This window comes from Corylus avellana, chromosome 11 (genome assembly GCF_965113065.1).
Source record: "Corylus avellana chromosome 11, dhCorAvel1.hap1.2, whole genome shotgun sequence".
NCBI classification, from domain to species: domain Eukaryota; kingdom Viridiplantae; phylum Streptophyta; class Magnoliopsida; order Fagales; family Betulaceae; genus Corylus; species Corylus avellana.
Genome location: NC_142500.1, coordinates 11,615,630 through 11,620,830, shown reverse-complemented (window position 1 = coordinate 11,620,830; position 5,201 = coordinate 11,615,630).

Genomic DNA, 5,201 nt, shown 5'->3' with positions numbered 1-5,201 from the left:
CAAATAAAATCCTATGTATGTCGTACTATGCTTCACAAAGTAATTAAATCATCTAATGTATCCATCCATTACACAAATCACAAAAGATATCCGGATTAAACCAAATCATCAATTGTATCCGTAAGACAAATCATAAAAGATATCCAATTATATTTTGATTAATAAAGATTCAAGCAAACAATTAAATGAAACTCTCCTAAATCGTCACATTTGTCCGTAAATCATAATAGATATCCAAGAGAAATCTCAATAATTGAATTAAAGTAAAATAATTGAAACCTTAAAAACTCATAAAATCAGATAATATTGACTTACATGAAAGTCTGTTGTTCTTCATCGATAAGGCTTCATCCTCAACCTTAGTTGAGAATTTACCTCCACATGATTATTGAAAATAAAACCTAAACCTAAAAAAAACTAAAACTTAAAAAGGAGAAAAACTGTATAAATTCGGACTTGGTCTCCTCGCCTTTTTCTCTTGAGGCTTCGCAGTGTATTTATAGGGGTTTTTAGGGTTTCAAACCCTAAAAGCGACACTAGGACATATCTAGCATACGACTGCGCTCGAGCGCATGGCCAGTGCACTCAATCGCACTAGGGCATGTAACTTCTCCTGTGGCACAGGACTTGGGCGCTTGCAGCTTGCTGTTGGGTGTGGGTGTGCTCGAGCACAACCTAGCTGGGATAGAGCACACATGAGCTCGAGCGCAAGATGGTGCGCTCGATCCTACTTTGATGGCACTTATTCCAGCTTTCTTCCAAACTCCGTATTTTTCACTTTAAATGCGCAGTTTTCCCTTAGCGACCTGTAAAACACTAAAAACAAAGAACTAACACAAAATATCAGATTATGACACAGCTAAAGGATTTACAAATGTAAATTAAAGGGCTCAAATATGCAATATTTGGCACTCATCAAATACCCTCAAACTTACATTTTGCTAGTCCCGTAGAAAAACTAAACTAAAAATAAAATAAAATGAAAGCAAGAAATATAAATCCTCTTTCGTGGGAGAGACGATTGCATTTAGCATATGCAACGAGCCTTTTAAACCCCTAGGCATCCCTAGTGGACGAATGAAGTCTCGTAAGGCTTTAACAGCAATGATACCCACAAACATTGTCAGTGTTATGTTATTGTAAAGAATAAAGTTTCACACAAACCATGGTTCTCATTCATAAGTAGGCTTAACAAGACAAACACCATCATTACAATCATTAGGGCACCCAAAATCAATTCACTCATAAGTGGGCAATTGAGACAACACATATTCCATTAAGTGCAAAATGATATTAACATACAATCATTAGGCTTTAATTTACTCAAAGCTTGTGTACCTCAAAGTTCATAGGAATTCTATCAGATGAAGACAACCAAGGTTTAAGTCAAGATATGCTTTTTTTTTTTTTTTTTTTGTAGGCTGTGCAATGCTTGGCTCCCTTAAGCTTTCTAATTGACCTATGTAACGAGTGTTAAGCCAATGACTCCTAAACCAGATGGTTTTAGGACATTAGATGTAAACATCCCTAAGGGCTTAATAACTCAAGTCAAAATGCTTCAAAGCCAAACTAGCTATACAATCAACTAACTTGAATTTCACACATTTTTACGCGAACACTCAATCCTTAATGAGGCAAGATGTCCAGTTACTCAGTGAAAAACTCAAAATGATTTTTTTTTTTTTTTTTTCTTAACAAGCCAAAGTTATTCATCAACAAGTCATCCAACAAATCTCAAGATACAAATGATTTAATTCAAATATCATACCTCACAGAATATATGCTAATGTGCTCATGATAATCAACTCAAAACAAGTGAAGTCTTTCTAGCCCAAAAATGAGTCAAAGGACTCAGATTCCTAATGATATGATGATATGTTTAAACTTTTACGCAAGCCAATGAAAATCAAACCACTGGTATAGCTAACTCATGCTTAACAACAACATAGCAATTTTTTTTTTTTTTTTTTTTTAGATAGATAAAAACAAACAAATAGACAGAGTGTATTTCCATACCCCCAAACTTGAATTACATATTGCCCTCAATGTGTAGTATAGAAATATATTACCAGAAGTACGGAAACATCAAGGTGTGAAAAAGGCCAGGACGTCCACCAAACTTAAACACCAAAACACCTGTCAACAAAACTAACAACAATATTTTATCACAAAAACAAACATCAAAAGATTAATTGCTGTGAGAAACAAAAATAAAATGACAATCGAAAAAGAACTTAGAAATGTAGTGCGAAAAATAAAAAAGAAAAAATACCGTACTTTCCCCTATCATTTGGATGTCCAACCAATTCCTTCCATCATTTTTTCTTTAAAACTTCATAGAACTCAGGAAGAATGTATCGCCATTTTAAGTAGCCAACTTCCTTGCTTAGACGGATTTTCTTAAGAAGATGGTTCCTAGATTTGTGACCTTGTGTGCATAAATCCTTGAAAAGTTTTGCATACGATGGTTGTTTGAACATTGAGGAAATGAAGCTTGGGGTTCATGATTTGTCTCAACAGGGATGGTGATGAAGGAAAGAGCTTTAGTACTCACTTCCTTGTCATTGGAAAAATTTGGAGTTAGCAGGGGCTCAATTTTCTCCTCTTTTTCTTCCACCTTGTTGTCAACAATTTTTCCACTCCCAAGTATGGTGGTGGCATGGACATGCTCATGATAAGAATAACTGGAATCATCTTCATCAATCATGTAGTGTCCTCTAGCCATCAGCTGACTTTGAAGCTCTTCTTCCTCTATTCTATTATATTTAGCAACTAGATGACCGATCTGTCCTTCCACCTTTGAAATTGCTTCAGTGTTTGCCATAGTGGCATCTTTGATTTCTTGCAGGGACTAGCCAGTTATTTGCATAAATGTTTTGAGAGAGTCTTCCAATGAAGATTGTTGAGGAGGATAGTCATATGATAAAGGATGGAGGACTTGGCTATCGAACTGCGAATAGTCTGGATGGTGTAGTTCATGGGGAAGCATAACTTCTTGTAGCCTAAGCTAACCATAGGAAATCAGAATGATTGTTCCATCCCAAGGTGTAAAATTGGCATTTGATTCAAACCCCGAGTAGGAGAAATTAGTGTTCATTTGCTCATATGAAAAATTAAAAAATTGTCCCCAAATGGACAATTACTATCACTATGATGAGGATTGGAGCAATATGAACATGGTTTATGTAGTATGAAAATGTGAGGGTAGTTGGTAAGACCAGGTGTCCTACAACTAGGGGAAGTATTAAAATTACAAAACGAAAAATTCATGCTTCACCCTCACTCTTTAGCATGCAAATATCCAACATAAAATAGTAAACAATTTTTATTTTTTTTTTCGAACAAAAATAAGTATTATAGAGAACTGACACAGAAGCATAAAACTAAACAAAAGTACCAAAACTTAAAAACTAAAAATTAAAAACTCACAAAACGGACCAAAAATAAATTTGGCAAAATTTGGTACTGATCTGTCTTGGAGCAGTATGCAGAGGTGCGCTCTAGCGCAAGCTGGATGGGATCGAGCCCAGGTGCGCTGGCTCCTATGCTGGTGTTGTTTGCTACGCTAGTGTGCTCGAAAGCAGTGTGGATAGGATCGAGCACAGGAGTGCTGAGCCGTCTACTACCACTGGTGCGCTCGAGCTTAGGAGGGCAGGGATTGAGCGCAGGCCGTGAGTGCGCTCGAGCGTACTAGATGTGCGCTTGATCGCACTTGCATTGGTGTGCGGATAGAGCTATGACAGAACTGCAAAACAGAAACAACAAAACAAAAAAAGAAAACCTTTTTTTTATATATTAGAAACATGAATAAAAATTGCAGGAAAAAAAATCCTAATTATAACTAGTAGAAAGATAAAATCAATTTAAAAATAAATTATTTTCAAAAAGCAAACCAATTCCTCGGTAACGAAGCCAAAAACTTGTTATGAGTTTTAAATGATACTCATAAGTGCACAAGTCGTTTACAATATAGCTTTTGCAAGTGCGAGGTTGAATCCACAGAGAATTGCGTTTTTGAAGACTAAATATGTCTAAATTAATTTAATCCTAACTTAGTTCCAAAAGATTTTTGATTTTGAAAGTAAATAAACATAAACTAAATAAGATGAAAAGAATAATCAATTAAGAAAGTGCTAAGGTTGTGAAATCCTCACTCACCAATTCAGAACAACACATTCCATGTTCATGAAGATTACCCAAAGTTCTCACAAATAAAATCTTATGTATCTCTTTCTATGCTTCACAAAGTAATTAAATCATCTAATGTACCCATCCATTACACAAATCACAAAAGATATCTGGATTAAACCAAATCATCAATTGTATCCGTAAGACAAATCACAAAAGATATCCAATTTTATTTTGATTAATAAAGATCCAAGCAAACAATTAATTAAAACTCTCATAAATCATCACATGTATCCGTAAATCACAATAGATAAGAGAAATCTCAATAATTAAATTAAAGTAAAACAATTGAAACATTCAAAACCCATAAATTCAGATAATATTAACTTACATGAAAGTGTGTTGTTTTTCATCGATGAGGCTTCATCCTCAGCCTTAGTTGAGAATTTGCCTCCACATGATTGTTGAAAATAAAACTTAAACCTAAAGAAAACTAAAACTAAAAAGGGAGAAAAACTATACAAATTCGGACTTGGTCTCCCCACCTTTTTTTATTGAGGTTTCGCAGTGTATTTATAGGAGTGTCTAGGGTTTAAAACCCTAAAAACAGCATGTAACTTCTCCTGCGGCACAACACTTGGGCGCTTGCAGCTTGCTGGTGGGTGTGGGTGCGCTCGAGCACAGGATGGTGCGCTCGATCCTACTTTGATGGCACTTTTTTCAGCTTTCTTCCAAACTCTGTATTTTTTACTTTAAATGCGCAGTTTTCCCTTATCGACCTACAAAATACTAAAAACAAAGAACTAATACAAAATATCAGATTATGACATAGCTAAAGGATTTATAAATGTAAATTAAGGGGCTCAAATATGCAATATTTGGCACTCATCAACGAGCCAAAATGTTATCTTTTTATTTTTATTTTTTCTTTTTCTTTTTCTTTTTCTTTTGGGAGTAGTCAAACTACTGACCGAAAGGGTGACTTAAACCATCCCATGGCCAAAAGGCCTAAAGCCTTTGGGGATGGTTTTGGCCACCCCCTTTTTGGTTATTTGAGGGTGGTCGAACCACCC